The sequence below is a fragment of the Vombatus ursinus genome, unplaced genomic scaffold (genome assembly GCF_900497805.2).
Source record: "Vombatus ursinus unplaced genomic scaffold, bare-nosed wombat genome assembly UNPS02014812.1, whole genome shotgun sequence".
In the NCBI taxonomy this organism is placed as follows: Eukaryota; Metazoa; Chordata; class Mammalia; order Diprotodontia; family Vombatidae; genus Vombatus; species Vombatus ursinus.
Window position 1 is genome coordinate 80,495,789 of NW_020954590.1, and position 20,600 is coordinate 80,516,388.

The following is a 20,600-nucleotide window of genomic DNA, read 5'->3' on the forward strand; positions in this document are numbered from 1 at the left end:
ATAGCAACATGAGATTCTAATATCCCTTGAAGGGCACTTCATTGTCAGTAGGGGATTGTAGATTGAATCAATGACTGCAATGTTCCTATCAGCTGCTAGAGTCCTATTTATTTTCTCCATCTGATTTTTCAACCTCTTTTCCTTTTTCCTAGAATTTATTAATATAGGTCATAGTATTAATGATATTGAAGGCAAAATAAAATTATGAATTATAAAAAGTGTAGGTAGATTTAAAAGCAAAATACAAAAATAAGCCTTTTTGTTCTTAGGAGTGATGAGGTTATGGTGGCTGAAGCAGAAGGGTTTATGGAAAGAACTCTTGTACAGTATTGGAATAGCAAGCCAGCTTCCAGAAATTTATCCACCTGCTAATTTTAATTATTATGTGCATTTGGGCTGGTGAAATCTTTGACTAACCTTTTCTAATGCATTCGGAGATGAGGGCTAATTTTAAAATAAAGGTTGATAACCACATAGTTTGTCTTAAGGTTAGTAAAACTTGGAGGAGGGATAATCTACATGGTGACACAAAGGGTACATGAGATACTTCAAAGCTAATAACAAAGCCAGAGGCAGAGATGGAGATCCTTCTGAGCTCCAAAATTGGAAAACGGAGAGCCACTTCATAGTGATCTAAGGATTCCTTCCAGCTCTGCAGGATCAGCAATGACCCAACCTGGCTATTCCCTAGTGTCAAGGAGTCCCCAAAGATCTTTCAGATTTAAAGTTATTTTTAGGTAAAAGCAGTGAGTTGCTTGAGCTCTCCCCCAGACCCCTCCAAATACTTGTAAGAAAATGACTCTAAAGTTCTTTTCAGTTCATCGATGGGAACTCCACAGAAAACATTTTAAGTGTTTTTTTTTTTAAATTCAGCAAGCACTTATTAGGCATTATTTAGAAACAATTTCGTATATTTTTTCATGAAGAAAAAAGCCATGGGGCAGCGAGGTGGTGAAGTAGATGGAGCTCTGGCCTTGGAGTTGGGAGGACCAGAGTTCAAATCCAGTCTCAAACATGTAATACTCACTAGCTGTGTGACCCTAGGCAAGTCACTTAACCCCACTGCCTCAGAAAAAAAGAAAGAAAAAAAGCCAGATTTTTTTGGTGGAGGGGGCAGTTAGCAACTTTCTTAGAATTCATTTTATTTTCACCTCAGAGAAAACTGTAAGGAGTTTTTTTTTTAAGTAAAATTATTGTAAAGGTACACTCTGAATCTCCAATTTAATTATTCTCATTCTTGTAAAAGGTTTTTCAGAAAGGCTGCCTCTTGGTATAAAGTGATAACCTTTCAATATGTTCTCAAAAATTGTAAATGAATTTATAAAACTATTCAAAGTCAAAACTTACTTTCATATATGAAAATTCATAAAGCTGCTTTCCATTAATTTAGAATTTTTGCATTTAGAATTTGGGTTAATATTTAATATGTTACTTAAAGCTGCAACTGCAACATATTAGGGGCTTCTTACTCTTGCCATACTCTATCCTGGAGGTAGGAATTCCTTCTACCATCCCCTTCTGCCATACTTTTTATAACATCCCTACTCAGTGGTTATCCAACCTCTGCTTGTAAACTTAGAGTGTTGGGAAAATCACTGTCTCATGAAGCAGCCCATTCCCATTTCAGGCAGCTCTAATTCCTTTTTATTGAGTTGAAAACTGCCTTCCACTGGTCATAGTTCTGTCCTCTGGTTCTATGTAGAATAAATACAATCACTTTCCACATGACAGCTTATTTTAACAGTTGAAAAAGGCTATTATACTCTCCCTAGTTCTTCCCTTCTCTGAGCTAGGAATCCCTCCTTCCTCATATAACTTGGCTAAAAGTCCCTTCACTTTTCTCCTTGTCCTCCTCCATGTGGTTTCCAATTTGTATATGTTCCTTCTAACTTTCAGTCAAGATTTTAACACAATATTCTAGCTATAGTCTTTCTAGTGTGGACTTTCCCTGACTTGGCACTATACTTGTATCAAAATCACATAAAATAATCTTCAGGGCTTTTTTTGGAAACCAAATAATAATGCTCACTTGGCTTGAACTTCAATTAGATACAAAGTCCTTAGTTCTTTTTTTACACATGTTGCTGTTAAATCATGTTTCCACCATTCCATACTCATACAGAACTGTTTGCATGTTTGTTTGTTTGTTTAATGCCCTTAAGCGTAAGACTTTGCATTTATCCCTACTAAATCACTTCTTTTCAAATTTGGCATGTGTTCTAATGCGTCATTATTTTTGAATCATAATTCAGCCACCCAACATCTTGACCATCTTTCTCAGCTTGGTTTCAAATAAAGATTTGAAAAATATGGCAACTATGTCCAAGTCACTGAGAAAAATATTGAACAGGACAGAGCAGAGGACAAAGTTCAGAGGCATAGGTCCTTCCACTTGGATACTGATCCATCCATCAGTATTCTTTGGTAACTTTATTACATGTGATACTTGCAATCTTTATTGTATCTTATCCCATGACCATTATCATTATCTATTCTGCCACTTCCTCCTCCTTAGCATCCACCAAGTTTCCTATAATACATACCCCCACCCCAGAAATAATCATTGCCTTCCATCAATGAATTAACAAACATTCATTAATTGCCTATTATGTTTCAGACACTTTGCTAGTTCTTCATAACCTCCTTTCCTACTTTTTTCTTCTTGTTCTTGTTCTAGTTCTTTTAGAATGCATGCCTTGCTCCATTGTAGTACTTTAGTCCCCCAGATTGGGTGATTCACCTCATTAACATATACACACATATACATATATACACTTACATATACACATATATACACACACATACAAACATACACCTATATATACACATATACAAAGATATATATATACATATATATGCACATACATAAATACACTTGCCCATATGTATACTTAGATATCTATAATCATGCTCATATAGACATATATACATTCATATGCATCTGTGTAAGACTGTACTATACTTCACCAAGATAACAGAGGCCATCCACTGTGAGTGCTTATTCTCTATAACTCTATACCTAAAATCTCCTTAGTATCATTTGATTATCTCCAGTTCAGTATATATGTATATATTATATTAATTATATTATATCATTTTATAGTTAGTATATATTCATATTAAAATATGTGCATATCTATATACATATATACCCTTCATCACCCATTGAGAAGGCAAGAACACAATACAAATATGAAATCATGCAAAACAAATTTCTGCATTACTAATATTCCAAAAAAGAAAGAAAGAAAGAAAGAAAATTTTAAAAATATGCTTCAGTCTGCATGGTGAGTCTATCAGTTTTCTAACTGGAGGTGGATAGCATTTTTAATGTGAGTCCTTTGGAACTATGGTGGGTCATTGTGTTGATCAAAACTACTAAGTCTTTCAAAGTTTATTATATTTACAATATTGTTGTTACTGTGTAAATTGTCCTCTTGGTTGTGCTCGTTTTGCTTTGCATCATTTTGTATAAGTCTTCCCAGGTTCTCCTGAAGCCATGCCTTTCATCATTTCTTATAGGGCAATAGTATTCCTTCACATTTTTATACCACCACTTGTTTAACCATTCCCCAATTGAAGGACATCCTCTCAATTTCTAATTCCTTGCACCATAAAAAGAGCTGCTAAAAATATTTGTGTTCATAAGGATCTTTTTCCTTTGATCTCTTAGGGGTATAGACCCAGTAGCAGTATTATTGGGACAAAAAAATGTACACATTAATAGTTTTTTGAGCATATTTCCAAATTGCTTTCAAGAATGGTTGAACTAGTTTACAGCTCCACCAACAGTACATTAGTGTATCTCTTTTCCCATGTCTCCTCCCACATTTATCATTTTCCTTTTCTGTCATCCTAGTCAATCTGGTGGGTGTGAATATGGTACCTCAGAGCTGTTTTAATTTGCATTTCTCTAATTATTAATGATTTAGATCATTTTTTCCCACATGGGTATTGGTAGCTTGGCTTTTTCCCTCTGAAAACTGACTATTGAGATCCTTTGACCATTTATCAATTGATCCTATTCCTTCCCATCTACATTTATTATATCTTCTCTCTACTCTTCAGTTTTTCTCATTCACCTTTTCCTTCTCTATCTTTCCATTCATAGGAATCCTTCAGTTAATCCTGCCACCCCCTCAATCTTTTTCTAGAGTTAGATTCTTAGGGGGAAAAGCATCCATTTTTGTTGCCTCAACTTCCTCAACTCATACCCCTGCTACCATTCCAGCTTTTCAAAATTTTAGTTCACCTTTTCCTGATTGCTCCAACCCACCCTCATTTTCAAAACAGAAAAAACTATAGAAGGACAAATATCTGTGACTGTTGTTGTTGTTTAGTAGTTTTTCAGTCATATTCAACTCTTTGTGACCCCTTTTAGGGTTTTCTTAGCAAAGATACTGGAATGGTTTGCCATTTTCTTCTCCAGCTCACTTTCCAGGTGAGTAAACTGAGGTAGACAGAGTTAAGTGACTTGCCCAGGGTCACATAGGTAGTAAATGTCTGAGGCCAGAGTTGAACTCATGAAGATGAATCTTCCTGACTCTAGGCCTGACACTTTATCGATTTTGCCACCTAGCTGCTCCCTGACTTTCTGTAGGTCACTACAAAAAGCTTCTTGCTCTCCATGTTTTAAAATAAAGTCAGATAGACAGAATTATACCTATGTGAATAATTCAGTTAAAACTTAGTTTCAGCCCAAGTTATCTAGATAATTAAGGAAAGTTTTTTCTCCTCCCCTGCCATGGCATTAATCAAATTTCTTATCCTTGTAAGTAGTCCAGAGTAAGAGATATTTTATACTAAAAAAACAAAAAAGATAAGGCTTATACACACATATATGTATACATACACATATGCATATACATATACAATATATACATATACTCACACACACATATATACATACACACACATATATGAAATCTCTGTACCTTCTTAAGTTGAGAAAGTCTACTGAAAAATTCCTAGCTGAATCTCTCTCTTGAAATGCAACAGCATCATAATTCTTTCCTACAAAGCATTAAACACTAAAACTAAGTAGTGGGAGAATAGGTTGCCACTGTCATAGTCTCAGTGTTTTTACTATTGTGAGAGCAGGAGGAGAACTTATACTCCTGTTGTTGGAGGACATTCTAACAACATATTCCTCATCTGTCCCCTGAGACCCTCTTCCATTCCCCACACCAATAAAACAAATAACAAAAAAATGCTACAGCACTAAAAAAAAAAAGAGCTACTCCTGGTTTATAGTATCTCTATTAATTAACATTGGTTATCTTTTAAACATGGTCTGGTTCATTCCTTGTAGTGTTGCTGTCTTGCCCTGCTTTCCCTATGTGCATAAGTTTTCAGTTTTAACTATTGAATGGATGTTGCCTCAGACAAACTGAGACATGGGAATGACCTCAGCTTAAAAATGCCAAGGTCTCCCACTGCATCTGAGGCCATCACCAGTTATTCTGACTTATGCCTTGCCATTGGACTCCAGTGACTCTGAAGGAGAGAGTGGGGCTGATGACATTGCACAGCTCTGCCTCGATTAAAGCCAATTCACTTGCAAGTCAAGACATCACCCTCCTGATGTCATTGATCCTTTCTGAGAATGAAGGATCAACCACCACCACCACCACCAACAAAAACAACAGCAAACATGTTTTGAGCATCTACCCAAGTTTTATAGTTTTTCTGCTAGTGCAGAGAGGGTTGTTCTGTCTCTCCTTGACAGACTATGTGTCCCGCATGGAATCCTATATTCTCATTGACTCTTTCAGGGAAGGCACCTTAGCAACCTTATTGTGCAGTATTAGTAGAGTTAATTAGTGCAATTATTATAAACTACCCCTTTTTCCACCTGGTAGCTACATGACTGATAGAGTGATAAATGAACAGTACTACAGGGAAAGTTATATACCTATTTTAAAAGGATAGATTGCATCCAGAGCCAGGAAGCATCAGGAAATAAAAAAAATAGAAAGTCTAAAAGTCCTTTATTACAGTATTTAGAATTTTAGAACCTGCTCCTTAGTGTTGGCCAACAAGTTGGGGTTAATCAAGGCATAGTGGCATAAAGGAAAAAGCACTGGATTCTGAGCCAGAAGATCTAAGACGAATCTGTGCTCAGACTTACTATAGCATGGATGACTCACTTCATTTCTCTAAGCCTCAGTTTCCTTATCTATAAAATGGTGTTAATAAGACTTTCACTACTTATCCCACAAGGCAATTGTGAAGAAAGTGTTTTGTAAACTTTAAACTTTTCCAAAATGTGTTATGATTACTAATTACTAATGATTCCCTATATTACAGTTACCTTAATGTACTGATACTCAAGAAATATTTGTTGACTTAATGCATCAATGAGAGAATACAACCATCCATGAGATATTTCCTGGGTTTGGAACTTTAATCAAATATGATTCTAATTGAAAGAGCCCTGGATTTGGGTTTAGAGCTTCTGTGTTTGGATCCTGGTTTTGCCATTTACTACCTATGTGACCTTAAGCAAGTGATATAACCTTTTTAGATTTTGCTTTCTCTAAGCTCCCTTTGAGTTCTAATTCCTATGAGACCTATGAAACATATTTCCCTGGAAATTCTCCATTTCAAATTCAAGTCAATATCTTCAAAATGTCAGGAAGTATAGTCCTTGAGCCTACCCTGAACCTACCCATGATCCTTTCCAAAGAAGAGTTTTGTAGATCTAGATCATGGAAGCATTACTTTCATAAGCCAGTGGCACTGACTGCTATGCTTACAAGTTCTAGGAGGTATCAAATCCTAAGTGATTTTAGACTTTACTTATCATTATAATGAAAACTGTAAAGTACCCTCATAGTTTCAAGGGGGTGGGTGTAGAGAAAAGGTCTATGTTGAGTTGATTGATACTGCCCAATTAACAAATAAACTCTTCTTTTTCAGAATGAAATATAATATCAAGTGAAATCTTCAACTCCAAACCTTCTGAACCAGGTTGCCTTTCTTTACTTCCTGTGAACGTTGACAACAAGCCCAAGGAGTGAAAAAAGAGGGGGAGGAGATAGGAAATTTAGCAAAACTTAGTGAAGAGGAAAAGGAAAAATAAAAAAGTGCTGTTTCAATCAAAATAAAGAACTGGGGTCTTCCTGAGGAAAGTTCTGGGATTTTCATAAGATGACAATTTTGTCTGAATCTATAAGATGATATCATTTGAGATTCTCTGTGAACCCCATATTTTAATTGATTTTTAATCTTTTTATTTTTTTTTTAAAGTTAGAATTATGGAAAGAGGAATATCTATAGCAGGTAATTATAGGGCATGTCCTGAGTTCTACTAGGAACTAGTGGTAGGAAATTGAGGAACATTAATTGTTCCTCATAATTCCACATACAGTGGAATAATGGATGTATATTTTACCCCCTTATCTTTGTAATTTCTAATATTGATGACTATTTTGTTAAACTCTAGGACTTCTTAGTTCTTAGTTCACTGGTCAGCTCATCATAGATTTCAGTGGCATGTGTATTCACTCAACAAGAATTTATTAAGCAAAGGCACTGTGGTAAACAAGGGGAAATTTTCAAAAAATGAAACAGTTCTTACTCTCAAGGAATTTACATTCTACTGGGGATAAAACAACACATGTGAATTAAAAAAACAGAAGTAAATGCACATTTTAGCCTTGTTTTCCTTTAGTTGAGATTGGAACCAATAGGTACATGACACTTCTGAAAAATGATTTGATTCTTCTTTCCAAGAAGGTTTCTGGCCTAAGAGATTACTTCAAAATTAAAGTGAAAATTATAGCTTATAATTTTTTTAATAAAATGATTTATAAGATATTCTACTTGTCTTTCCTAGGCATTTGATTTTTATCTGCCTTCAATTTTTGTAAAAAGAAAGCAGTTTTGTTTTCATGTTTTCTTTCTTTCCCCCTGGTGCTAGTAACACAAACATATGACATGGATACATATGCTACTCTCAATAGCCTGGAGCATACATGCTCTACTGGCATCTTCTCCTTGCATGGGAAAGAAAAAGAGAGGTCCAATGCTTTTAATTGAGAGTTTGAAGGATCATCCTGGTGGGAGTAGCATGTAATTTGCATGAGGAGGCAGAGGTGCTGGCTAGGGTGAGGAATTATTAAGAAGAGTTAAGCCAGTACAAGAAGAAAACAAACGGATTGCTGTTTCTAAGACCAGATTTTCTGTGAGGAAGGATTTAGAGAGAACAGTATAATTTCATGTGGGTGTGAACACACACATATATGTATATAATAGAGGAGAGAGATTTTACTAGATGTATTAAATTATTTCAAAAATTTATTAAATAACCGTAAGGAATTACTTAAACTCAATTGCATTAAGATTATTGCTCCGTTTGAGATGACTCCTTTTCAGAACAAGTAGAAATATGGGAATATGGGCATGAGAGTTTTGAGAGTTGGTAGGTAAATTATCTTTTCATAAGCAGAATACACATGTAAAATCCACAACTCCTTTAAGTGAAAACAAAGTTTACTGGCTAAAGAGACAGGCAAACAAAGAAGTGGTAGGTTTTAATGCAGTATTTTCTCTTTCAGGAAGAAGTAGAATATTATACATTTCTGAATACAGAGATCAGTACAGTAAGACCTTTTCCCTGTAATAAATGTGATTTGGGGGTTGTGCTTTGCTATCTGGGCACCACCATTCACATGACATTAAATTGCCTTGTAGCATATTGCCTTGATTGTCACATTCTGAAAAGTAGAGAGTGCATAATGTGGCTGCTGATTTTATTGTTATTACTCTTTTTCTTATTATTCCTAAACCTGTGATTTCATCAATGCAGGGAATTATTCCCACCTGTGTGAATCTCCAACTCTTCTGCACCTTAGTTTTGGAGAGTTGCCTGGGACATTGCAAAGTTAAGTCATTTCCCCTGGGTCACACAGCCAGTATCAGTTAAAAGTAAACCTTGTCCTCAGGTCTTTCTGACTCTAGACCTTTCTGACTCTTTCTCCTCCAGCCAGTTCTCTGTTATGCATAGGTTAAGTCTTAAATAATTTTTTGAATGAATTAATACATAAATTGCTATGCTAGTGTGAACTTTGAACTGGATAATTGCTTCTCAGTAGCCATAATTTAAAACAGCTAATTAAAGTTTATTATGTAGCTATAGAATAATAATAGTTAGCTTTTATATTATACTTTAAGATTTGCAAAGTGCTTTACATATGGTAACTCATTTGCTCTTCACATCACCCCTATTAAGGTAGAGGCTATTATTATCGCCATTTTACAGATGAGGAAACTGAAACCAAAAGAGACTTAAGTGACTTGCCCATGTGTAAAGTGATATGTAGGTGTCTGAAGCAGGATTTCAATCAAGGTCTTCACAACTTAATTCCCATTTTGTATAGGGATAAAGACTAGACCTTTGATTTCACTGGTATTGACTCCTCCCAGAAGATGAAACTCTATCAATACAAGTCAGCATCTTTGCTGTCACTTATAGTCTTAGAGTGTCATCAAACTCAAGTAGAAAAGATCCCAGCTGGCCCCATATTACTTAGAAAGTCATAAATCAACATGATCTATGTTGCATTATAATTTTATTTATTTTGTTAAATATGTCCCAGTTATATTTTAACCTGCCATGGGGCCTCATTCCAAGTTTTACAAGCTGCTTGAGGCAGGGAGTTTGATGTCTCTTACTTAGACCAATGAAAGGTTAATAAGTAACTTGCCCTGGGATTCAGGGTATGTGTCAAAGGTGTGACCTACACTGAAGTCTTCCTGGTTTTGAGGCCAGCTTTCTGTCCAATGTCTATCACCTGTTTTGCATGTTGAGAAAAAAAACATTTGCCCAACACTATCCCTTTCAGAAGCAGAAGGATGCATGTTATTCCTAGACCCTTGGTATCCTGTGGTTAAATAATTGTCCTACTATGTGTATACATGTATATACACATATATCTTATGTGTCTATATCTATCTATATCTATATATCCATAAGATCATTACTAAATAAGTGAGCCTTGAAGGATTTCAACTTTTACCTATTTCATGTGAAAATGGGAGATATATTAACCATAATAGTAGAGTCTTTGGAGAATCCATGGGAGGTATTAGAAAGTTCAAAATTGTTTACTGCATGTGCGTAATTGAACAATGAAATATATAATGAAAATTAAATGATGTACATGTATAACAAAACCAAATATGCCTCCTATAGATTGGTACAGGAATTTGAAGCAAGTGGATGCAAATGTGAATTGAAAAAAATGAATACTAGTTCATGGCAAGTAACAGGACTTTCAGAGCTCTATATTTATCCTAGGAAATCTGACACTTTAAAAAAAATTATTTTATTTTTAATCTATGGAATAAAACAGTCACTTCCATAACACAGTGTAATAAAAAAGATGATTATACATGAAACTGCAAATCTATTATGTACAACTTGCTGTTCCTTTTAAATATATAATAAAGAGTAACATCAAATGGTTGCAAGTTCAGAAAGTTCTTGGAAGAACTTAAAAAGGAATTTTAAAAAATTAAACTGGAAATCTGACATTTTTTAGATATTTGGTAGCTTCATTGAATTTATCATTCTCATCTAGTCCAAGAAATTCAGTTTCTGTCCCCCCTCAAAACAGATTCTGACCTGTCATCTTCAGTGGATTAACAAAGTGGTGGCAAGAAAGAAGGAGGGTGGTTGAGAAAGAGGTTATGGCTGCATATTAAATCCTCAGAGTCATTTCACAGCTCCATTTTCTTCTGCTTTTGAGTCCAAGGCCAATATTTCTGTCTGTGGAATGGAATGTTGATATATGGTACCCGAGTGTGTAATAGGGTTGTATGAAGTCAAAGGCCTTCAATTAAAGTTCTGGCTGGACCACTTACTAACTTGTATGATCCTGTCTCTTTCATTCGACTATGATTTCTTTGAGAACAACACTATCTTTTGTCTATCTTTTTTAGCCCTAGCACCCAGCACGGTGCCTCATACATAGTAAAGACTTAATAAATATTTGTTAATTGTAGATGGATGGACTGGTTTACTGAATGAAGCTTCTCATTCTCAATGCTCACAGGTCATCTCTTCTAGAATATATTTTATAGTTTTGTGAGGATAAAAAAGTAAGTTTACTAGTCTACAGTATGTAGACTCTGCCTTATCTTTTTTTGAAAACTGATGAAATTTGTTTGTTTCCATTCCCTTGATATCTCACCTATACTACAAAATATTTCCAAAAATTACTGACGATGCCTAGAGCATTGTACCTGTCAGCTCTTTCAGTAACTTGGGATATTGTTCTTCAGGGCTGAGTGACTTGAACTCCTTGAGGACAATGAGGGGCTTTCTGGTCATTTCTTCACTTATCCTGACTTTCATCTTCTCATAAACAATTTTTATCCCTTCCTTCCCAGTACACAGGTCATTCTCCTTGCTGATTAAAAAAAAAGGGGTTCTGCCTTCTTTCTGATATCCATTATTGTCACACCAAACTACCCCAAAACAGTTTACAAGACAAGACAAAATACTCTGTCTCCATTTGCCTCAGTTTCCTCAAGTGTAAAATGTGAATAATAATAGCGCCTATGTCTAAGGGTTGTTATGAGGTTCAAATGAGATAATAATTGTAAAGTGTTTAGTGCAGGACTTGGCACATAGTAAGTGCCATAAAAATGTTAACTATGATCATTTGCTATTATTATTAATCTCCTTCCATTCATTCTCATCTGTAGTGCTCTTGATTTATAGGATTCTACTACTCTTCTTTTCATCTTCAGATTTTGACGGGTGTGGGCATTTCTATATTTTACATGTTAGTAACAAGTAACTTCAGGGAAATGCAGAAGAGCTTAACAAAAACCAAGTGAAAGGTTACAAAGTTACTAGTTTTAGAAACAGCTAAAAACTTTGTTCTTCAACGTAATAGAGAAATGCGGCTTGTATACAAAATCTCTTAGCTACTCCCTTTCACTTAACAGTTTTCCTTTTTTTTTGTAAGTTTTTCTTCAGAATTAGCTAGAAGGAAGGAAGCTTTATCCCACATTCAACTCAGATACACTGATTAGAACAAGATGTAGATGAGTTGGCAAAGTCTTATGATTCTCAGTCACTTTTAGAGCAAACTTGGTCTCTTTTTCAGGTGAGGGACCCAAGACTTGAGAAAGACATGTCTATTTAAACCCCAAAGATTTCACTTACTGGTTCAGAATCTTCTTCACTTAATCTATAGCTTGTAATGATTCCATTTCCTTGGATGTCCTGTTTCTTCCCATTCCTCTCTGTCCTTAGCACTTTTGCTAAAGTTATTTCACTATACAGTTGTTAAAACTACCAGGATGTAATGAGATATGGTAATGAAATTCCCCTTTTCATATTTGCTTCTGCCTTTTCCAGTTTATAAGAATAGCTCCAGTCCCTTGCCCCAAAATTCTGATAATATGCCACAGATCTGCCCTGTCACTACTGGCTTCTGCCTTTCTCCATTTCTCAGATCTTCTAAATAAGAAGTATCACATCATCACTACATCTCTGGGATCAGTGCATTGGTTAAACTTACCTTCTGTGCTAGGTGTCCCTGCAAAAAATAAAATAAAATACTTTCACTTATCTTCCTTAACAGTACTAACAGACAATTAAAACTTCTTTGTGGGGTCCACAAGGAAATTGTTTTCCTTTATGGACAAGGGCAGGTTAGGACAAATTCAGTAGTCTAGCACCAAGCCTTGGGACAGCTACCTAGACTTATATATAATCAAGGATTAGGCATGGAAGGACATCAGAAAGAGAAGATACCTGTTATATCCATAGAAGTGCATCCTGGACACTGCCAGGATTAGTAAGGGAGAGTAAAGGACCAAGGTGGGGAGTTCAGATTTGTTAGAAAGAAGAACAAGCATAGAAAAGACTACTCTTCTGCTGCCTTGTGTACTATTTGGGTGTCACTTCAGTAACAACCCATCCCTTCCCCGCATGAAGGGGAAAAATCCTTTCCAGAATCTTAAATAAGGTTCACAATAGAAGAAGATGTTGCAATACATTTAAGAATACTTTATTCTCACTAACAATGGGAGAGAGAGATAATTTTGTGATGATTTTTCATAGTATTCCTAAAAAACTCACATCACTATGAGGATCTGCCAACCTAGGAACAAGATTAAGGAAAGAGAATGTTATTTGTTTATTCTTGCTGCTTCTCGCCTATGACACACAACCTCACATCTCCAGGCTCAGTCTTTGAGCCTTAGCATTGGCTATCTCCCAAGCCTGGAACATGCTACCTCCTCACTTCTCCCTCTTGGAATCCATCCTTATTTTCCTTTAAAGAGTTTATCTCAAGCCCAGTCTTCTATGTGAGACCTTTCTTGATTCCCCCCCAATCACAAATAATCTATAATAAAAAAGTTGTCTTTCTAGTAATGTCAGACTCTTTGTGACAGCTTTTGGGGTTTTCTTGGCAAAGATACTTGAGTGTTTGTCATTTCCTTCTTCAGTTAATTTTACAGGTGAGGAAACTGAGACAAACAGGGTTAAGTGACTTGCTCAGAGTTACACAGCTAGTAAGTCTCTGAAGCCAGATTTGAACTTATGAAGATGAGTTTTCCTGATTCCAGGCCTGGCACATTACTCATTGCACTACCAAGCTTAGTATCTATTTTGAATTTATTTTTATATGGATATGTAATCTCTCCCAATAGAATGTAAACATTTTGAGGGAAGGGCTATTTCATTTTTGTCTTCATATTTTCAGTGTCTGATATAAGGCCTTGTACACAATAAACATCTGTTGATTATTTGAAATTGCAGCTAGACAGAGATCAAAGAATCCTCTCTAACTCTTTGGTTATTCTTAGCCCTTGCACAATTTGGGGAGGCAGAAAATGAGGCCAAGAATATTTTATTTAATGATTTTTGCCATAATCGATCACTGTTGATTATCTTCAATTTACCAGATAGACACATGCATAGTTGTTTGCATGTTTACCTTAGAATGTAAGCTTATTAAAGAAGTAGAGAGTGGATTTATTTTTGGTCTTTTTTTTTTTTGGTATCTCTAGTAGAGCTTGGCAAATAGCAGGTTCTTAATAAGTGCTTGTTGACTTCACTTGACTCTTTTGATTTGGTACAATTTTATCCTGAAACTGGTCCAGCTTGCATCAATTAATAAGCATGTTAGATTTTCTTTTGAAAGGGAAGTTGTCAAACTGTAATGGTTGCATGTATCATTGCCTAGTGCTATTCAATTCAAAATGTCATTAAGACCCATCGTAGATGGAAACTTTTTTTTCAATATTATACTTTTAAAATGAAGATTATTCTCCTTTCATATTGTTTCAGATTGCCCAAATATGGTTAAAACACAATCTATATTTTTACATCTAGCATCAATGCCAACTATAAACAAAGCTACATTGCTAAAATATCTTTGGTGAGACTGATGCTTAATGAAAGTGTTAAACTGAAAATCAGGACTCTGGCAACTTTTAGGTACCTTTTTTGTAAGATGCATCAAAATCTGAACTTTTGCTTTTTAAAAAAAATATTTATTTAGTTTTAGTTTTCAACATTCACTGCCACAAGATTTTGGGTTCCAAACTTTCTCCCCATCTCTCCCCTCCCCCTACCCCATGATTACATGCATTCTGATTATCTCTTCCCCCAATCTGCCCTTCCTTCTATCACACCCTCTTCTTTTATCTCCTTCCTCTTCTATTTTCCTGTAGGGTAAGATAGATTTCTATGCCCCATTGTCTGTGTATCTTATTTCCCAGTTGCATGTAAAAACAATTTTTAACATTCATTTTTAAAACTTTGAGTTAAAAATTCTCTCTCTTCCTCCCTCCCTACCCACCTTCATTGAGAAGGTAAACAGTTCAATATAGGTTTTACATGTATAGTCATGCAAAACACTTCCATAATAATTATGTTGTGAAAGACTAACTGTATTTCCTTCCATTTTATCCCACACCCCCATTTATTCTTTTCTCTCCTTTGACCCTGTCCTTCCTCAAAAGTGTTTGCTTCTGATTACTCCTTCCCCCAATCTGCCCTCCCTTTTATCACCCCTCTCTCTTATTCCCTTCCCCCCTACTTTCCTATAGGGTAAGATAGATTTCCATTACCCAATTGAGTGTGTATGTTATTCCCTCCTTAAGCCAAATATGATGAGAGTAAGTTTTGCTCATTCACCTTAACCTTCCCCCACTTCCCCTTCACTATAAAAGCTTTTTCTTGCCTCTTTTATGTGAGATAATTTACCCCATTCTACCTCTCCTTTTCTCCTTTTCCCAGTACATTCCTCTCTCTCTCCCCTTAATTTTGTTTTTTATATATCATCCCTTCATATTCAATTCACCCAGTGCCCTCTGTATGTATGTATGTGTGTATATACCACACACACATGCACACACACACACACACACACACATATACACACATATTCTCTAATAATGAGAAAACTGTCATGAGTTAAAAATATCATCTATCCATGTAGGAATATAAACAGTTCTACTTTAATAAGTCCCTTATGATTCTTCTTTCCTGTTTACCTTTCCATGCCTCTCTTGAGTCTTGTATTTGAAAGTCAATTTTTCTATTTAGCCCTGGCTTTTCAAGAATGCATTAAATTCCTTTACATCATTGAATGTCAATTTTCTTCTCCTCATTGATTACACTCAGTTTTGCTGGGTAGGTGATTCTTGGTTTTAATCCTAGCTCCTTTGACCTCCAGAATATCATATTTGAAGCCCTCCAATTCCTTAATGTAAAAGTGTGCTAAATCTTGTGTTATCCTGATTGTGTTTCCACAATGCTTGAATTGTTTCTTTCTGGCTGCTTGCAATATTTTCTTCTTGACCTAGGAACTCTGAAATTTGACTACAATATTCCTAGGAACTTTCCTTTTGGGATCTCTTTCAGGAAGTGATTGGTTGATCTTTTCAATTTCTATTTTACCCTCTGGTTCTAGAATATCAGGGAAGCTTTCCTTGATAATTTCTTGAAAGACAATGTTGAGGCTCTTTTTTTGATCACAGCTTTCAGGTAGTCTGATAATTTTACAATTATTTCTGCTGGATCTATTTTCCAGGTCAATTGTTTTGCCAATGAGATATTTCACATTGTCTTCTATTTTTTCATTCTTTTGGTTTTATTTTATAATTTCTTGATTTCTCATAGAGTCATTAGCTTCCATTTGCTCTATTCTAGTTTTTAAGGAATTATTTCCTTCAGTGAGCTTTTGGCTTCCTTTTCCATTTGGCCAATTCTGCTTTTTAAGGCATTCTTCTTTTTTTGGACCTCTTTTGCCATTTGGTCTAGTCTGGTTTTTAAGGTATTATTTTTTTCAGTATTTTTTGGGTCTCCTTTAGCAAGCTGTTGACTCATTTTTCATGATTTTCTTGTATCACTCTCATTTCTCTTCCTAATTTTTCCTCTACTTCTCTTACTTGCTTCTCAAAATCCTTTTTGAGCTCTTTCATGGCCTGGGACCAATTCATATTTTTCTTGGAGGCATTGGATGTAGGAAATTTGACTTTGTTGTCTTCTTCTGATTGTATGTTTTCATCCTCCTTGTCACCAAAGCAATATTCTATAGTCTGATTCCCCCCCCCCCCACTGTTTGCTAATGTTCCCAGCCAATTACTTGACTTTTTAACTTTTTGTTAAGTTAGGGCTCTGCTTCCAGTGTGGAGGTTGTACTGTCCCAAGCTTCAGGAGTTTTATGCAACTGTTTTCAGAGATACTTTTAGTGACCTGTAAGTTTTCAGTTCTTCCAAGGTGGTATGATCTAAGGAGAGGTGTTTACTCCTCTCCTGTCCTGTGCTCTTGTCTGTGAGTGACCACAAGCACTCTTTTTTGTCCTGGAACTGTGAGGAGGGTTCTTTCTCCACTGCTGCCACAAGTTCTGTTATGCCAGTGGTCCTCCTCACCCCAGGACTGCCACCCAGATCCAAGTATGGGCAAAGCAACAAAATCCTGCTTCAGTGCCAGCAAAGGGATCCTTGTAATCTACTTCAGATCAGTTGTTCAATCCCTTTACCATCTGTGGGCTGAGAGTTCCAGAAGCAGCAGCCTTCACCACCACTGCCACCACCAGGGCCATCCTGTGGCCAGGACTAGACCAGGTTCCACTCTCACCCATGTCCAACAAACCTTTCCCACTTACCTTCTAAGTTGCCTTTGGTGTTTGTGGGCTGAGAAGTCTGGAAACCACCACAGTTATCTGTGATTCAGTTCACTGAGGCCTGCTCTTGTTTGCTGGGGTTCCATCTGTGTTGGCATGGACTGTGCTCCTCTCTCAGTCTGGTGCAACAGACCTTTCCTGTTGACTTTCCAGATTGTCTTGGGCTATAAATTTGTTTCACCCTGTCTTTTTGTGGGTTCTCTTGCTCTAGAATTTGTTTAGAGTCATTTGTACAGGTATTTAGAGGGGGTTTGGGGGAGAGCTCAAGTGAATTCCTGCTTTTACTCTGCCATCGTGGCTCTGCCTGAACTTTTGCTTCGACATAATTATTTCTTAATTAATACTCTTGACTGAGAAAATAAAGAAATATCTTTCTGCTAGGCATGACTGAATTAGAAAATTTAAGAAAAATAACAGACCATAATGAAAATGCCATTTTTTCATTTATGCAACATTTGACTTTGCTGTGAAATTTGGAGAAGTTATACTCTGTCTTCACGGATGAAAGAATTGAAACTGGCAGAATTCATGATACATGAAAAATTCTATGTTATTCTTTGAGAAAGACCAGTTACTTGATCCAGTTCCTAGTGTACATTGGGTTGGTAGGTGATGATTAATTTTAAAATGATTGCAAATACTCAGCCCTCTTTACTCTGCTTTATGAAACTTCCATAGCAGGAGGTGGGGAGTAATTTCTGCTATTAGAAGAATTAGACATCAGAAAGCTTTTCAGAGTACAGCATTTAGAAGAGATCCCAATGAATTGGATGCTTAGGCTTTTTATTTCTTTTAGCATTAACTACATCTCTTATAACAATTAAAATTTGTCAATGTGTTTTTGTTAACATTGAATTAGGAAATTGAATTGAAAAACAATTTTCAATCCATGAATCCAAATTATTTGAAATGCTCTGAGTGCATAGTGAAATGCTCTACCTGAACACTTCTGGGTACAACCATGTATAAATTTTTTTACCATCAATCTTTTTTTCTTCAGCCAAAGACAAGGTTTATTAGAACATCTGACATATTGGCCAGACTCTTAAGGAATCTAAGCATTTGTATCACTAATGCAAATGAGCCAGATCTTAAGAATCTGAGCCCGTTGCTAGGTTTTAGGAATCTGTGCACCATTAATCTTTTATATAATATTATTTGATGTCATGTGATACATAAAAACAACAGATTTTTATTTAGTACTTCATGCACATTATCATATTCGAGTCTCTTTGCTGCCCCATGAGGTAGATATTCCAAGTGTTACTTCCTCCATTTTGCAGATAAGGAAACCATCAGTCACAATGATGAAGTGACTTGCAGATGTTGACACAACTTGTGTTAGAAGTAGAGTTGAATACAGGACTTCCTGATGCTAAGTTCAGAATGCTATTCAATCTGCAATACTACCTCATCTAGTTCATCCTCAAATTCTTTGTTATCTATCTATCTATCTATCATCTATCTACATCTACCTCCCTCCCTTCCTTCTCTGTCTCTGTCTTTGTCTCTTTCTCTTTGTCTCTTTCACACCCATCTATCTTGTGTATAATTTTTATTCCTGTATTTTTTTTTAGTCTGGATGTAATTTCATAAATGTAGGGAGCTCTCTGTGAAGAAATTCCCTGTTGTAGGTCGGCAACTCTTCCACAACTTATATTCTTAAAGGATTGCCTAGGACATTGAGAGGTTAAATGACTTGCCTGTAGTCACACAGCTGGAATGTTTTAGAGAAAGAATTTGAATTCAGGTCTTTGTAACTTTGTGATTGGCTCTCCTATCCACTATGTTACATTGCCTCTAGCATTGGCAATCAGCAATGATGATTATTAGACAGAATAGTTTTGTGTGTGAAAAGAGCTTTTATGATTAGAAACCATACATTCATTTGTAAGTGAGAGAGATGTTTATTTTAAAAAAAAAAGAATTTTAACTGAAATTGAGAATGCACTGACACATTCTTCTAACAATTTTGGAATTTATTTTTGATAGTATAATAGATAATTTTATGTTCTGTTACTACTTATCAGTATGAAGCACGATCAATATTTCAAGAAAATATAGTAATGACTATGAGCAGAGAAAAAAAAAAGTACCTGTACCTCTTACACCAAAAATGATGATGAGTCCAGTGGACTCAGCATTCAGCACAGTGTCTTAGAAGTCTTAGGAGATTAATAAATATCTGTTGAATCAAAAACTTCCTCCATAATCCCTCCTTTGGCAATTGCATCCACTCCCTAGTTTCAGTTATCATTATACTATTCAGACTCAAAACCTTGGATTCTCTTTCTCCCTGCAAATCCTGTTAGATGTCAAGACCTGTGAATTTCTTCTCCATGATATTTTATATCTATTGCCTATAAAGGAAACATGCTTTGGTGATGCTGGAAAAAACAACTTTGCATTGGATATGCACTGTACAAATAAGTCATAGAAGTGGAAAGCAAATCTTTTGCTTTCTTGTGGCTGTAGTCACTTGTTTCTCATTTAATTGTGGGGTTCCATGTAGAAAATCCTGTTCTCTTTTAAATCCAACCCCCTTTGGGTAGAAATTTGGATCCCTAAATTCTTGAAGTTGGGTTGATTCATGAGGAACCCTTTCAAAGCTAGTGTTGACCTAGAAATCTCTTATCTTTTTTTTTTAAGTGAGGCAATTGGGGTTAAGTGATTTGCCCAGAGTCACACAGCTGGTAAGTATTATGTGTCTGAGGCTGAATTTGAACTCAGGTCTTCCTGATTTCAGGGCCAGTGCTCTCTCCACTGCACCACCTACTTGCCCCCAAAAATCTCTTATCTTTAGAAGATTGAATTCTGGGTTCTGGATGCCCAGGAAGTCTTTCTTACTTTATTTAACAGGCACCACAGCATTATCTAAAAATCTCTCAGAAGTCACATAGGCTAGCACAGGGATAGGGAATCTGTAGCCTTGAGGCCATCTGTAGCCCTGTAGGTCTCCAGGTGTGGCCTATTGACTGGATTTTGTTCTGTGAAGTTTGGATTCAGTCAAAGGGCCTCACCCGAGGATCTAGAGGGTCACAGGTGGCCTCGAGGCTGCAGGTTCCCCATCCCTGCAATGCAGCCAATATGTTCTTCTAGGATATTCCACCATTGCCCTGATGTCTGCAAAATTCTCAACTAGGAAATTCACAGCTCTCTGGCTCAGAAAAGGAAAAAGAAAGGCAGAAGGTAACCAGCAACTTAAGGTCTATGCACTTCCCTCTTAGGTCAAGCACATACAGCTTGCCAAATGTTTCTAGCAAAAAGTAGCTATTAATGGCTTCAAGATGGGACCGGGGAGGAATACCTGTTGCAATCTTAAGTTCTCTCTAAAAGAAAGATGGAAGGAAAAAGACAACATGACTCTTCAACGTGTCAGTGAAATGCATGGTATGTGCCCATTCTACCAGGAGCCTTAGCCAGTCAATTCATCTTAGG